Source organism: Lithobates pipiens, unplaced genomic scaffold (genome assembly GCF_037356315.1).
Source record: "Lithobates pipiens isolate NorthernLeopardFrog02 unplaced genomic scaffold, aLitPip1_a1.2 Scaffold_28, whole genome shotgun sequence".
Classification (NCBI taxonomy): Eukaryota; Metazoa; Chordata; class Amphibia; order Anura; family Ranidae; genus Lithobates; species Lithobates pipiens.
In genome coordinates, this window is record NW_027507789.1 from 146389752 (window position 1) to 146406984 (window position 17233).

A 17233-nucleotide genomic window follows, 5' to 3' on the forward strand; every position below is an offset into this window, starting at 1 on the left:
TTTTTATGACAATACCTTGCATACAAGCCTTTAAAATTAGCACTTTTGATTTCTCCCGTAGACTTTTAAATGGTGTCCCACGGCTTTCGAATTTGCCGCGAACATCCCAAATTGTTCGCTATTCGGCGAACAGGCGAACAGCCAATGTTCAAGTTGAGCTCATGTTCCACCCGAACATAAAGCCCATCCCTACACTTCACAATTATGTGCTACTTTGTATTGGTCTATCACATAAAATCCCAATAAAAAAAGATTTACATTTTTGGTTTTAACATGACAAAATGTGGAAAATTTCAAGGGCTATTAATACTTTTCCAAGGCACTGTATATAGTTATACACATTTCTTTTTTCATTTATAGTTGGGACTGTTACTTGTCCTCTGTTCACATCAAAGCCCCCCTTTCACATTATAACCTCCTCCATCCCATCAGAGCCCCCCTTCACATCAGAGCTTCCCTTGCACATAAATGCCCCCTCCACATCAAAGTTTTTTCTTCACATCAGAGCCCCCTCTTCAAATGAGAGCTCCTCTGTCATGGTTATGCAATAGTTTGTCTGCTTACCTGTTTCCATGTGTTCATCTAGAGACCAGCCGACCCTCACCTGTCTGCTTTTGTAATCCATCCTTTGGCATGGCTCCACCCTAGCTCCTATGAGGGAGCTCTATATTAACCTGTGCACTGCAGGCCAATGCTGCTGATCAACCTTTGTGTGTTAGCTTCCTGTTACCTGCTGTGTGCTCTTCTGTTGTTCCGTTACCGACTTTGGCGTGTCCTTGACTATCACTGTTTGCCTGTGATCCTGACCTTTTGGCGCGTCCCTGACTATTCCTGTCTGCTTGTGGCCCCGACCTTGGCTTTGTCCCTCACTATCCCTATCCCCCTGTTGCCTACGGTGGGTGTGAGCTGGGGGAACCTGGGGGTCGTGACCTGGAGCCAGTCCATCCTCAACACTAGAGGCGCTGGTGAACACCTGCTGGCTCTTAGATTCCGCGCCCCAGGGAATCTTACGCTCTAACCCCAGTGGGATCTGTCTCCCATCTGCAGCAGTCAGCCGTAGGGTCCACAACCTTGCGGTGCACTCCTGATCCCTACGGTGTGCATCTGTCACCTCGCCTCAAGGTGACCTGACAGTTTGATCAGCCATGGACCCGGCTGACGTGCCGCTTCCTACAGTCGATCCGTTGCAGGGCTTAGTTCGCAGACTTGAGACCCAAGAATCGCATCAGACCCAGGTGATGAGATTCCTTCAAGATCTGGCTTCCCGCTTCGAGCAGCTACAGGCTTCCTTGGGAACCCAGAACCTGCAGCCTCAAATACAGTCAGCAGCTGCACCTATCGCACCAGTCGCATCTACGCATGCATTATTACTGCCAGCTCCGTCCCATTTCTCTGGGGACTCCAAGGCTTCCAGGGGGTTCCTTAGCCAGTGCACAATCCATTTTGAACTTCAGCCCCAAAACTTCCTGTCCGATCAGGCAAAAGTAGCATATATCATATCCCTCCTGTCTGGCGAGGCACTAGCTTGGGCTGCCCCTCTGTGTGAACTGAATGATCCAGTGGTTTTTAGCCTGTCTGATTTCTTGAAACTTTTTCAGAATATCTTCGAGGAACCGGGTCGTGTCTCCTCAGCGGCTAGCGCTCTTTTACGTCTCCGTCAAGAGTCCGCGTCTGTGGGACAGTATGCTCTTCAGTTCCGTATCCTCACAGCTGAATTGAGCTGGAATAATGAGGCCCTAGTTGCAACCTTTTTACATGGCCTCTCTGATAGAGTGAAGGATGAATTAGCAGGAAGATCCCTTCCTGCTGATCTGGACAGTGTCATCACCTTGTGTAACCAGATCGATATTCGCTTTCAGGAGAGGGCCACTCCCCGTTCTTTAGGCAGCCTGAGCCCCCAGTCCCTTCTCTTCGATCCGAGGAGCACCCCCTGCCTACCGAGGAACCTATGCAGTTGGGCTGGACTAAGTTATCTCCCGAAGAACGTGCTAGGCGCAGAACTCTGGGCCTATGTCTCTATTGTGGGGCCAAAGGTCATTTCCGTGACACTTGTTCTCTTCATCCGGAAAAACGCTCAGGGCTAATACATCTGGAAGGTGGAGTATTGGACCCTGAAATATCACCTTCACCTTCTCGTCTTCTCCTTTCTGTGTTGCTTCATGTCGGTGCTTCCTCTCGTTTGGTCTCAGCACATCTGGATTCCGGAGCCGCTGCCAATTTCATGGATTGGGAGACTGCATCCTCCATGAGACTTACCCTTTTGCCCCTTACAACACCATTGGTGGTCTTGGCGATTGATGGCACAGTTCTCCCAGGGGGCCCTTTCCGCTTTCAGACTCTTCCTGTTAAGATGTCAGTAGGGACACTCCACCAGGAGTGGATATCCTTCCTTGTCTTACCGAAGGCTTCATCTCCTATCATATTAAGTCTTCCTTGGTTACGGCTCCATTCTCCACACGTTGACTGGTCTGCTGGACAGGTCCTGGCTTGGGGTTCCTCCTGTTCCTCTTCCTGCCTACTTAAGGGTACCCCAAAAGGAGAAACTTCCTGTTACCACCATCCCAGTATCTTCTGCTCTTCCCGCTGTATATAGCGATCTCTGGGATGTGTCCTGCAATAGTCAGACTGATGCACTCTCTAGGTCATGTGGTACTCTGGATGAGGGGCCCACCTATGAACCTGAGTCGATCATTCACTCCAGTTCACATAACCATTTACCTTTGCCTGTCCTTAATCTCCCTTGGACGCACAGCCAGGCTAACTTGTCTGCAAGTTCCACAGCTGCTATGCCCTGTGATGCGATTGAGATGGTCGCTACACTTGACAATACTATTCAGTCGGCCTCTGCACCAGTTATGCCAGTCCAGCCCATGCCCAATGAGTTTCCTGCTTCTTGTTTAGCACCTTCGGTGACCTGGTCTCACCCTACTGCTACTATGTCCATTCAAGCCCGTTTAAGAGGCTTAATCCATCCTTTGGATAGAATACCTAATTCGGCCATGAGGGGTTTTCAATCTTTTTCTCAGGGTTCTCTGCATTCTGTTTGTGTTTCAGCTATCCAGCTTGACTCTTGTGACATGTCACCTTCTAACCAACCTGACCTCAGGGATCCACTGACCTCTGCCCAGTCTGGTGGTCCTGTTATGGATGCCCAGCTCATCTTTAAGGGACTGGGGGACCCTGCTCAGGCTCCTGACCTTCTCATGCCCTTACCCATTCCTAAGAAGCCTTTAGTCCTCAAGTCCTCTCGTCCTCTCCCTACCTCGGTTCCAGTCTCTGAGGATAATCTAAAATACGAGGTTAGTCAAGTTTTGGATTCCCGGCTCCGTAAAGGCATTCTTCAGTACCTCGTACATTGGAAAGGGTTTGGCCCTGAGGAGAAGTCTTGGATCACTGCATCTGAGGTCTTTGCTCCTCGTCTGTTGAGGAGGTTCCATCTGGAGTTTCCCTTTAAGCCTGGACCCAGGCGGGGGAGGGGGAGGCCTCTTAAGAGGGAGGGTACTGTCATGGTTATGCAATAGTTTGTCTGCTTACCTGTTTCCATGTGTTCATCTAGAGACCAGCCGACCCTCACCTGTCTGCTTTTGTAATCCATCCTCTGGCATGGCTCCACCCTTGCTCCTATAAGGGAGCTCTATATTAACCTGTGCACTGCAGGCCAACGCTGCTGATCAACCTTTGTGTGTTAGCTTCCTGTTACCTGCCGTGTGCTCTTCTGTTGTTCCGTTACCGACTTTGGCATGTCCTTGACTATCCCTGTTTGCCTGTGATCCTGACCTTTTGGCGTGTCCCTGACTATTCCTATCTGCTTGTGGCCCCGACCTTGGCTTTGTCCCTCACTATCCCTATCCTCCTGTTGCCTACTGTGGGTGTGAGCTGGGTGGGTGACCCTGGAGCCAGTTGCAGCCAAGTCCATCCTCACCACTAGAGGCGCTGGTGAACACCTGCTGGCTCTTAGACTCCGCGCCCCAAGGAATCTTATGCTCTAACCCCAGTGGGATCTGTCTCCCATCTGCAGCAGTCAGCCATAGGGTCCACAACCTTGCGGTGCACTCCTTATCCCTACGGTGTGCATCTGTCACCTTGCCTCAAGGTGACCTGACATCTTTCACATCAGAGTCCCCCCTTCAGATCACAGTCACTCCTTCATATTAGAAAACTCCTTTCAGGTCAGAGCCCCCCTTCACATCTCAGAACCCCCCCCCCCACATCACATCAGATTCTCCTTTCACATTCCACCAAGAGCAGGTCTAGACAGGCAGCAGGGGGTACAGTAGATAAGGCTCCCTTCTGAATGCTGAGGTGGGCCTGGTTGCAGGGTCCTGGATTCCATGGTTAGGTTGGGCTGGTCACCAGAATCCTAGCAACAAATGATGTCATGTCTCCTGGCTGCTCAGCATCTTTGGTTGTTATGGTGCTGGTGGCCAGCCTGCACCATGGAAAAGCATGATGCAAGTATGGCACAAGTTGTTTGTGGATCCAAAGGATATTCCACTCCAAGAGCTTCCAGCGCAACTATCCACCTCTATCATCCTGAGTTACCCTTCCATATGAAGTGAAGGATGTCATATTACCTCCCTGCACCTCCATACAATGTTTGGAGGCTTTGGAGGGACTTGTAGCTCTGGGGTTCAAACTTTCTCAATAGTACTCCCCTATTCTAATTTGAAGAGGTCTAATAGAACACTCTAAACAATGAACGAAATATATTTTGCATTCTAAAAAATTCAATGGATTGCAAGTATTACAGCTGATGTACAGTTGTATGTGGAGTACCTCACCCATTGTTGTTGATCTCACCTCCTTGGCTTTTGGTGAACTGACCCTGCTAGCTTTTTACTGTTGACCAGGTTGGACTTTACTTCCTATTATTTCTCTATTGGCTTGGAGATAGCAGTCCAAAGTTGGTTCTTGTTGACTGGAGAATCAACAGTCTTTCTGCAATACCTGTTGTATTTCTTTATCCCCATATAATATGGGTACATTTTTTAAAAACTCTATAACTCGTGTATATTCAACACTAAGAATTTACAAATTACTTTTTTAATCTTCATCCCATTTTATTAATTACACATTTATCTGATATCAGTACATTTCTTCTCAGCTTTGCCTTTCACTTGGCAGATTAGAACATTGTAATAGTCTTTGCTTTTACATTATTTCCTCTACCATTCTAGATTCTTCTAAATACTGTGTGTCACTCAAGCAGTTTCTCTAAAGGATTGCTTTCATAGTTTGGGAGGGATTGCAACTTTTTGATGAACCCAACCTCATTCACTGCTCACAGGCCAATCTGTATCCTCCTTGATTCCCTGCAATGTATAGGCCCTGGAGTCTGCTCTGTTATACTGTAGTTCACCATTAAAATAATGGACTTCACAACAAAGGTGTTCAACTGCAGCCAATGTTTCACTGTGTCCCAAAGCCATGCCCCCAACATGTTTCACCCATGATTAATCCCTGCTGTGGGTAAATCATGTTTGGGGCAATGCTTTGAGTTGGAGTGAGCAGTATACTGTCATTGCAATAAACCTTGCCTGAAGTTGGTGTTTGTTGTGCAGCCCACTATTTGGATGAGAAATGGCAACTTGTTTCACATAAAGTTGTATTCCCTGCACATTGTTTACAAAATGTGCATGTAGAAACCGTTCTTGTGATCTTAACGGCTGTTAACATTAAGGCCCCATCCAAACCTCAGCATGTTGTAGCTTGAAACTTGGAGCTCCAAAATGCTGGAGGAGAAAAAAATCAATTATTCTCTATGGCAGGGGTTGATTTACTAAAATTGGAGAGTGAAAAATTTGGTGCAGTTCTGCATAGAAACCAATCCACCGATCTTATATATGGGTGGTGTGTTTTTTTCCTGAGCTTATACATGGGAGGGGTTGATTTACTAAAATTGGAGAGTGAAAATTTTGGTGCAGTTCTGAATAGAAACCAATCCACTTCTAGGCTTTTTTGTCAAAGTTCAATTGAGAAGCTGAAGTTAGAAGCTGATTGGCTACAACTGCACCAGACTTTGCACTCTCCAGTTTTAGTAAATCAGCCCCTAAGTGTTGCCCACATGAGATCCCTTTTTCAATGTATAATATGGAAAAGGATCAACTTTCTATTTGTAATATATTCTGGGATTCTCTATGCCAGTACCTGCAGATGTGAGTCTACCCGTACCCAAGTCCCTCAAACAGCAAGCCAATACCTGCCATAATTGGGCAACCCTTCAAGAGGGACACCTGACATGTATTTTTGGGTGTTTGGGTGTCTTCCCCCGTAGGTACTCAGCCACCTTTTACTTAATATTTATTCACCCCTTTGTACAAGATCGTATAAGGCATTTAAAAAAACTGCATTGGTATCCCCTTTTAAAACCTGATATACTTTAGTTTCTTGAAGTTGCCATAGGCGGTCTCATAATCCTGGGAGCTGAGGATTACTATTCCATCCCTTTTTCTGCATTCTTGATTACTAAGTCTGTTCTTTCTTTTAGACTTTTTATTGTAGCATATTCGGCTCCTTTGTCTTACGCTCTTTACTCTTCTTATCTTTCAGGCTCATTCGTTCCTGTTCCACCTAAAAAAATCTAAACTAAATCTGAACTAAAAACCCCAAACTAAAAGTTTTGTCTACAGTTACACTTTAAGTTTTGAAATTATCTTCATTACTGTATTTATATACATAATATAAAAAAAAGTAGGTAACAGCGCTAGGGAATCTATAAAAAGAGAAACAACAGCAGCCAGCACAGTTTGTTGATCATCAAACTCAATAAAATATAGTCCAAAGTGCAGCGCTTATTCAGGTTCAATCATTGAAGTAACTATTGTAGAAAACACTTTATGATAGTGAGGAAGCATCCACCAATTCCAGGTGCAGGGAAAGTTACACTATACCCAGGTGTATCAAATCTGCTTACCAGAACACAAATAGAGAAGAGCATCAAACAATTAACGCAACCTCCACTCGCCAACAAATGGGTAGATGATCACTAGGATATGGCCACTTTTGATTGATATCAATCTCTCTCAACCATCATACATTTATCCCAGGAAAATATCAGGGTAACTTATTACCCTGATTATTGCATGCATGCATGCCTCTGACGATATCCCTCTTGGATGAAACATGTAAGGCTGAGGGATATCGTCAGAGGCATGCATGCATGCAATAATCAGGGTAATAAGTTACCCTGATTATTTCCTGGGATAAATGCATGATGGTTGAGAGAGATTGATATCAATCAAAAGTGGCCATATCCTGGTGATCATCTACCCATTTGTTGGAAAGTGGAGGTTGCGTTAATTGTTTGACAGTGGGGCGCACCTTACATATGGGAATGTTCAATTTAGGATATGTCATTCCCAACTGTGAACTAGAATAAGACCTTTTCCGTCCTTGTTGGTCAGTATCTGCCATCATTATTTTGCTTTGTGTTTTAGAGGTCTTGTGGTGGGCTGCTCAGTGTCTCACTATCTACTGGAGAAGTCCCGTGTTGTGTTCCAGGTTGGTGATTTACCTGATTTTAAGGCTCTTGTCCAATTGTCAAACAGGTACCAAATCAAATTAGTGTGTGATGCACAAGCCTTATAAAGAAAAAAAAAAAACTTCCTTTACTTCTCCTGATTAAGCTACATTATCTTTAATTTGTTCCTTACAACCCCCCCTCCCCCATCCCTCAGAGGCAGGGCTGTCATTTCAGAATGCAATTGGCAGGGTTAGGTGTGGATATTTGCCCGATGTCAATGTTACTTATGAATTAGCAGGGACAAAGTTAATAGCCACGCCTGCAAAATTTCTAATCTAACCAGCCTATATTGCAGTTTCTCTGAATTCAGGAGTAGTACAGAGCTGTAGTCACGCAATAACAGAAAGAGGCAGAAGGTGCACTTCACTGACTGGATCAATTTGTAGGAGTTTTTGGAGGGGTGCTAAGGAAAGACTAGGTACAGATGTACTTACAATTAAGTCCATTTTTTTTAATGTCCCTAATTCCTCTCTGTGACACCAGTTTTATTTTTCAACAAGTGTCCAAAGATGATCAGATGGAGGGAAAATTGTTAAAATACTCTAGTGGTATTTGATGTAAGTACTGTGCAATAGTGTTGGGCAAACAGTTCGGGCCGAGCAAAAGTTTGGCCCAAACATCGTCTGTTCTCCCATTTGTCGAACACCCAAATTTGCGGAGCGCTCGGCGGGATGTTCGCCCGTTGAACGCCCTACAATGCACTGTGCACTGCACAGTGCATTCTAGGGCCCTTATTGGATAAAGCCTTGCACCTGACTGCTGGTCAGGTACAGGGCTTTGCCAATAAGGGCACAGAGCACTGTAGAGCCCAGATTGGACAAAGTGATGATGACTTTGTCCAGTCAATGCTTAGTGTTCAAAGTACCCACCCCACACTATAAAAGGTTCCTTCCCACAGGAAGCTTTTGCAGTGTGTTGTTGGAGTGAAGATAGAGCAGGGCTCAGTTTGCTACTAGCGAATTAGTGTATTCACTTATTGTGACTCTGAGTGTAGAGTGTAAGTATAGTGTGTCAGTATAGTGTAGTGTCAGTGTAGTGTGTTAGTGTAGTGTTTAACACAGCATTACATATCATTTAGTGCTGTATAGACTTTTTATTTTTATTGGTTGTTGCGTGGTGTTTTTTTTTTGTTTCCTGTCTGCCCCCTTTTTGTAAAATTGTCTGTCGTAGTTTTTCTGACTGCGACACTGTTCCCCCTTTTAAATTTTTTTTTTTTTTTTTTTACAGTTTTTACATTTCTGTCAGCGTCAGTCCTCAATTTCTTCTCTATTTAGAGGGGCATCAAATTAAAATTTTTTTTTTTTACAGCAAGGCAAATTCTTGCTTCATCAAAAGTACCTCTATAGGGTTATGGTGTGAAGGCACCACACACACCTCAATCCCAATTTTTCTACACCTCTTACCTCTATCCAAAGTCTGTGAAAGAGAAACCAGACTTTATCTAAAAAAAAAAAAAATAAAAAAAAATTTAATCACTTAAGCCCAGGATCATTTTGCAGGCCAAAGACCAGAGCACTTTTTGCGATTCGTCACTGCGTCGCTTTAAGTGACAATTGCACAGTCATGCGACGTGGCTCCCAAACAAAATTGACGTCCTTTTTTTCCCACAAATAGAGCTTTCTTTTGGTGGTATTTGATCACCCAATGCGGTTTTTATTTTTTTTGCGCTATAAACAAAAAAAGTGACAATTTTGAATAGAACACATCATTTTTTACATTTTGCTATAATAAATATCCCCCAAAAATATATAAAAGAACAATTTCTTTCCTCAGTTTAGGCCGATACGTATTCTTCTACATATTTTTGGTATAAAAAAAATCACAATAAGATATTATTTATTGGTTTGCACAAAAGTTATAGCTTTTACAAAATAGGGGATAGTTTTATGGCATTCTTATTAATATTTTTTTTTTACTAGTAATGGTGGAGATCAGCAATTTTTATCATGACTGCGACATTATGGCAGACACATTGAATTTTTTTTACATATTTTTGGGACCATTGTCATTTATACAGCAATCAGTGCTATACAAATGCACTGATTCCTGTGTAAATGACACTGGCAGTGAAGGGGTTAACTACTAGGTGGCAGTGTAGGGGTTAAGTGAGCCCTGGGGAGTGTTTCTAAATGTGGGGGGGTGTGGCTGTGTATGACACGTCACCAATCTCTGCTCCAATCACAGAAAACAGTGATCAGTGTCCTATCACTAGGCAGAACAGGGAGATACTTATTTACATTAGCATCTCCCCATTCTTCCTCCCCGTGAGACGATCACGGGTATACCCACAGCTTTCAAGTCTGCGGGACCCACGATCGGACTCACGGAGGTCCCAACCGACACTCACGCAATGGCATGGCGGCAAATTTTAAAGGGACATACCTGTCCGTGCCATTCTGCCGACGTATATCGGCGTGCGCCGGTCGGCATGTGGTTAATCTTGGCCTGAGTTTACTATAATTTGGCTTCTTCATATAAGGTTTGCTCACTGTGGTGAAAAACTTTGTTATTTCCAAAGTCTGCCAAAGAGACAAAAAAATGTATCCAAAAAATCTCTAATCTTTTTCCGAGTGCACTAAATTGTGGCCCCAAGCCATTATTTACTAAATAAAGAAAACTTGCGAGGAAAATCAATTTAACCACTTCAGCCCAGGAAGGATTTGCACTCTAAACAGCCAGGCCATTCTTTTGTGATACCTCACTGTGTAGCTTTATGCAACGCTGTACCCAAACAAAATTTATAATTTTTTTTACACAAATAGAGCTTCCTTTCAATGATATTTGATCACCTCTGCAGTTTTTATTTTTTGCGCTATTAACAAAAAAAGAGCGAGAATTTTGAAAAAAAAAAAAACAATATTTTTTGTTTTTTGCTATAATACATATCCAAAAAAATAAATAATAATAATTCCTTCATAAATTTAGGCCAATATATATTCTTCTGCATATTTTTGGTAAAAAAGAAATCGCAATAAGTGTGTATTGTTTGGTTTGCGCAAAAGTTATCGCAATTACAAACTATGAGATAGATTTAAACTATGGGATAGATCTGTAATTTTTAATGAGACTACGACGTTGCTGGGGACAAATCTGACCCCAAATTACACTTTTTTGGGGCCAGTGACATTATTACATTGATCAGTGCTATAAAAATGCACTGATCAATGTAAAAATTACACTGGCAGGGAAGGGGTTAACCCTAGGGAGTGATCAAGGGGTTAAGTGTGTTCCCGTGGTGTGTTCTAACTGTAGGGGGGGTGGGCTACCAGAGACATGACAGAGATCACTGTTCCCAATCACTGGGAACAGAAGACCTCTTACATGTCCCCTGTCAGCACAGGGATCCACTTGTTTACACTGACAGATCCCTGTTCTGCCTCTGTACTAGGCGATTGCAGGTCGTCGGTGGACATCGAGTCCACCCAACCTGCGGGAACGTTCCCGCAGCAGGAGCGAGAGTGCGCTGCCGGTGGTGTACCCCCCGCAACTGCCCCTGCACAAGCCGCCTTACAGGTACGGTTATACGTGCAACCTGACGCAGTATATCTGTGTGAGCTGGTCGGCCAGTGGTTAAATGTCTTTTTTTTTATATATAAATGTCAGTTTTGCTGCAGCAGGTTCTATACATGGTACAGATCCGCCACTTTACAGGCAGACTAAGGAGACCCCCCAGGCACCATATTTAAAGGAATTTTTCATTTATATTTTTTCACTAAAGCATCATTACAATGAAAGCTCCTTTAAAAACAATCTTTTTAGAAAAAAATGTTTGCATTGGTACATGTCCTTCAAGGCAGTACCGAGGCCCCCATATGTTTTTTATGGCCAATAACTTGCACATAAGTCTTCAAAATACGGACTTTTGATTTTTCAAGTTTGGGTCCCATAATGTGGTTCACGGTTTGTGTCCAAACTTTTGCAATGTTCGAGCGTTCTGCTGCAAACTGAACCGGGGCAAATGTTTTAGGCAGGTGTGAATAAATGCTGTAAAGTAAGAACTCTTTCAAAAATATACAGTATATATATATTTTTTTTTTTTTATCAATTTACAAAATTTAAAGTGAGCAAATAGAAGAGAAATCTAAATCAAACCAATATTTGGTGTCACTACCCATTGGCTTCAACCAGCATCAATTCTTACAATTGCACACTTTGTATGCTTGCACAAAGTCAGGGATTTTGTAGAATTAGAGTTGGGTAAATGATTAACCAATTACACCAAGCAAATGCTAACGATCATAAATTTCATATGTAGGATGAAACACAGTCATTTACTGAAAAAGAAATACCTGTGTATGAGGCTTAAAACTGGGTGAGGAACAGCTAAACTCTGCAGCTAAGTTGAGGTTGTGGAAGACGGTTTCATGTCACAGGTCATACCCCATGGCAAGACTGAGCAAAGCAAAAAGACACAAGGTAGTTATACTACATAACCAAGGTCTCTTACAGGCAAAGATTTTAAAGTAGACTGGTTCATAGTTTGATATAGTTACATAGTAGGTGAGGTTGAAAAAAGTCCAGCAAGTTCAACCTATGCGTGTGATTATATGTCAGTATTACATTGTATATCCCTGAATGCTGTGGTCGTAGTTTCTCTGAGACCACCGACTGTGGAAGGGAATTCCACATCCTTGCCACTCTTACAGTAAAGAACCCTCTATGTAGCTTAAGGTTAAACCTCTTTTCTTCAAATTTTAATGAGTGACCACGTGTCTTGTTAAACTCCGATCCACAAAAAATGTTTTATTCCTATTGTGTGGTCACCAAGTATGGTATTTGTAAATTGAAATCATATCCCCTCTCAAGCGTCTCTTCTCCAGAGAAAATAAGTTCAGTGCTCGCAACCTTTCCCCATAACAAAAATATCCTCCAGACCATTTATTTGTTTTGTTGCCCTTCTTTGTACTTTGTACATTTCCACTCCAGTACATCCTTCCTGAGGACTGGTGCTCAGAACTGGACAGCATACTCTAGCTACTGCTGGACCAGAGTCTTATAGAGTGGGAGAATTATCGTTTTATCTCTGGAGTTGATCCCCTTTTTAATGAATGCCAATATTCTATTTGCTTTGTTATCAGCAGCTTGGAATTGTATGCCATTGCTGGGCCATCATCATCATCTACTAAGATCCCAAGGTCCTTTTCCATTCTATATTCCCTAGAGGTTCTCCTCCAGTGTATAGATTGCATTCATATTTTTGCCAGCCAAATGCATTACTTTACATTTTTTTCTACATTAAACCTCATTTGCCATGTAGTTGCCCACCCCATTAATTTGTTCAGATCTTTTTGCAAGGTTTCCACATCCTGTGGAGAAGTTATTGCCCTGCTTAGCTTAGTATCGTCTGCAATACAAAGATTAAACTGTTTACCCCATCCTCCTGGTCGTTTATGAACAAATTAAATAGGATTAGTCCCAGCACAGAACCCTGGGGGGCCCCACTACCCCTGACCATTCCAAGTATTCCCCATTTATCACCACCCTCTGAACTCGCCCTTGTAGCTAGTTTTCAATCCATGTACTCGCCCTATGGTCAATGCCAACGGACCTTATTTTGTACAGTAAATGTTTATGGGGAATTGTGTCAAATGCTTTTGCAAAATCCAGATATCACTTCTACGGGCCTTACTTTATCCTGATGCGCTGTTCAAGCTCTTTTGAAGAAGCACAAAGAAATGGGCAATGTTGAGGACCGTAGATGCAGTGGTCAACCAGGGAAACGTAACCACTTAAGGACCGAGCCTCTTTCTGAGATTTGGTGTATACAAGTTAAAAACAGTTTTTTTTGCTAGAAAATGACTTATAGCCCCCATATATATATTTTTTTCTAACACCCTACAGAATAGAATGCCGATCATTGCAATACTTTCTGTAAAATCATATTTGCGCAGAGGTCTTACAAGCCCACTTTTTTGGAAAAAATACACTTTTTGAATTAAAAAATAAGACAACAGTAACGTTAGCCCAATTGTGAAAGATAATGTTACACCGAGTAAATTTACCCAACGTTTCACTCTTCAAAATTGCACCCGCTCGTGGAATGGCGATAAACTTTTACCTTTAAATATCTCCATAGGCGACATTTAAAAAAATGATACAGGTCTGCACGTGACCTCGACGGGGTGCTTTAAAAAAATAGTTTTCTTATTTATTTTACCTTTTAATTTTTTATTTTTTACACTGTAAAAAAATGGTGTCACTTTCATTCCTATTACAAGGGATGTAAACATCCCTTATAATACAAAAAAGCATGACAGGACCTTTTAAATATGAGATCTGGGGCCAAAAAGACCTCAGATCTCATATTTACACTAAAATGCAATAAATAAATTAAATAATTAAAAGTAATTTGAAAAAAAAAAAGAAAATGTCCCTTTAAGAGCTATGGGCAGAAGTGACATTTTGACGTTGCTTCCGCCCTGCAATGATATCGAGATGGGTGGGGGCCATCTTCCCCTCACTCGTCTCCATGCCTAACGGAGAAGAACCTGATCGCCTCCACCGCTACCGACAGCTCTGGAGCGCGGCAGAGAGCACCAGAGCACGGCGGGGGGCCCTCTCCCGCCGTCGATAAAAATGATCTTGGGCTGAATCCTCTGCAGAGAACTCTTTTATCTGAAAGCAGACCGCCCACTGAAAGAGAGGATACCAGGGTTATGGCAGCTAGCTGCTGCCATAACAATGATATTCCTCTTCAAGTAGTGACGTAAAACATCGGCGGCGGTCTGTAGGGGGTTAATGTAGCGGATAAGCATGAGGTGTCTACTTCCCTTCAACATCGGAAAATGTCCAGCAGTGGCATCAGCAGAGAACTGGTGGAAACCAGTGGGGAGCAGGTACACCCGTCTACTTTCCAAAGAAGTATGGCCAGAAGTGGTCTTCATGGAAGAAGAGCAGCCAAAGAGCCATACCTCTGACGTAGAAGCAAGGCTAAGGCCGCGTACACACGGGCGGATTGTCTGGCCAACTAAGTTCGTCAGACAATCCGACAGACAGTCCGTTCAACTTTTGAATGAACGGACTTGACCACACACGATGAACAGACAGTCCGCCGAAAGCTTGCGCGATGACGTGTACGGCACGTACGACGGGACTAGAAATTCGACGTCCAATACACTGCAATGCAACCTTTGGCGTGTAAATCCTTTCTGAGCATGCGCCATACTTAGTCCGTCGAACTGGCCTACTCACGAGCGGATTGTCCGCTGAAACCAAGTTTGGACGGACAAAATTACGGAAATTCCGAAAGACTAAGTCCGTCAGACTGTCCGCTGAAAAAGTCCGCTGAAGCCCACACACGAGCGGATTGTCCGCTGAAACGTGGTTCAGCGGACTAAGTTGGACGGACAATCCTCTCGTGTGTACGCGGCCTAAGTGACTCAACTATGTATGTAAACATAGGAACTGGGGTGCAGAAAAATGGCAGCAGGTGCTCTAGACTGATGAGTCAAAATATGAAATATTTGGTTGCAGGAGGCAGTTTGTTCACCAAAGGGCTGGAGAGCAATACAATAATGAGTGTCTGTATGCAACAGTGAAGCATGGTGGAGGTTCCTTGGAAGTTTGGGGCTGCATTTCTACAAATGGAATTGGAGATTTGGTCAGGATCAATGGTGCCCTTCGTGCTGAAAAATACAGGCAGATATTTATCCACCATGCCATACCATTAAGCATACCATCAAGCAGGTATGTGATTGGCCTCAAATGTATTCTGCAGCAGGACAATGGCCTCAAACATACAGCCAATGTCATACAGAACTATCTGCAGCATCCTGAAAGTGATGATTTGGCCCCCATAGAGCCCTCAACATCACAGAGTGTGCCTGGGATTACATGAAGGGTTCGAGGCAGCCTAAATCCACAGAAGATCTGTGGTTAGTTCACCAAGATTTTTAGAACAAACTAAGTGCAGAGTTCCTTCAAAAATTGTGTGCAAGTACCTAGAAAAATGTATGGTGTTTTGAAGGCAAAGGGTGGTCACACAAAATATTGATTTGATTTTGATTTCTCTTCCCGTTCATTTATTTTCCATTTTGTTAATTGATAAAAATACCATTAATAACTATTACACTTCTATTTCTGAAAACATTCTTAATTTACAGCATTTTTTCACACCTGCCTAAAACTTTTGCACAGTAGTGTATTTTCTGTTTGGTATTTGCTGATCATAGAAGTTTGGATTTATGGTGATACCATTTATTAGCTAACTAAATAGACTGTAGTGCAAGCTTTCTTCAGGCAAGCAACGAAGAGGCCAGCGTGCCGTGAAAGCTTGTTCTACTATCTATTTAGTTAGCCAGTAATGGTATTACCCTGGTATCAACCTAAACCTCTACTTTCATTGATGGTACAACACTCTGCGGCAGTATTTGCTGATTGGTATTTACTCTTAGGCTCTGAGTGAGAGGGGATTCCACGTCTTTTATGAACTTCTTGAGGGGCTTCCTGAGAATGAAAAGCAGTCCCTATATTTACAAGAGCCAGAGACATATTATTATCTTAATCAGGTGAGACGCTCAAATATAATTTGCATAAAGACTTGATTTTTCACATATGTTCTTCTGTATTTTTTGGGGGTTTTTTTTCATTTAGTTTTAATTCTGTTTTGTATGTGGGGGGAAAGGTTAATGTTATTAGAATAAACAACAAAAGTTGATCCAGTTAAAATGCAGATTGCAACTGACTTATTTTGGTGAAATTGTTACTTTTGTGATTTTCGAGGGTCGAGCATGTGATCTTCCAGGAAAAAATGACAAGATAGACTTTGAATTGCTTGGAAAATGCCTCCGTGGGATTGGCCTTACTGATAGTCAGCTGACTTCCATATGGGCTATTCTCAGCGCCATTCTACAACTGGGCAACATCTGCTTTACGTCATTCCAAGTAAGTGTTATTACTGCAATCATTGGATTGTGGGGGTTACCGCAGTGTTATTTTCCTCGACTAAAACATTTTAGTCGACTAAATGAATATTATTTTAGTTGACTAAAATACGACTAAAACTAAAACAACTGAGGTGACTTAAATACAACTAAAACTAAAATGGCATTTCAGTCAAAAGACTAAAATGGGACTAAAACTAAAATGCCATTTTAGTCAAAAGACTAAGACCAAAACTAAATTGAAATTTGACTTCAAAATTAACATTGGTCTGTAGTGCATGTTCATACCTCAATGTCATAATAAATAACGTATTCGATTTTTCACTCCAGCAGTATATAAGGAGTTTGGTAATTGTAGAGAAATGTTAAAGTGGGACTGCACTGCGGAAAAAAATATTAAAAGCCAGCAGCTACAAATACTGCAGCTGCTGACTTTTAATAAATGGACACTCTCCTGTCCTGGGGTTTGGCAGCAGATTTCAGCCAAAGATTTTGTCTGAAATCAGCTGATCATTGTGTCCAATCACACACAGAGTTCTGTGTTTACAAACACACAAAACTCTGTGTACATAGAAAGAGTAGTCTGGCTGTTTCTTCTCCCTGAGAAGCAGGGAGAAAAAAACAGCCAGATCAGAAAGTAAAAGCAGCACACATTACACATTGTTAGGCACACAATTAACCCCTTGATTTCCCCTAGATATTAACACCTTCCTAGCCAGTGTCAATGTACAGTATTATCACTGATTACTGTATTAGTTTCACTAGCGTCATCAATGTCAGTTAATGACCCTCACAACCAGTGTTTTTTGGTACTAGATTGCCCACCACC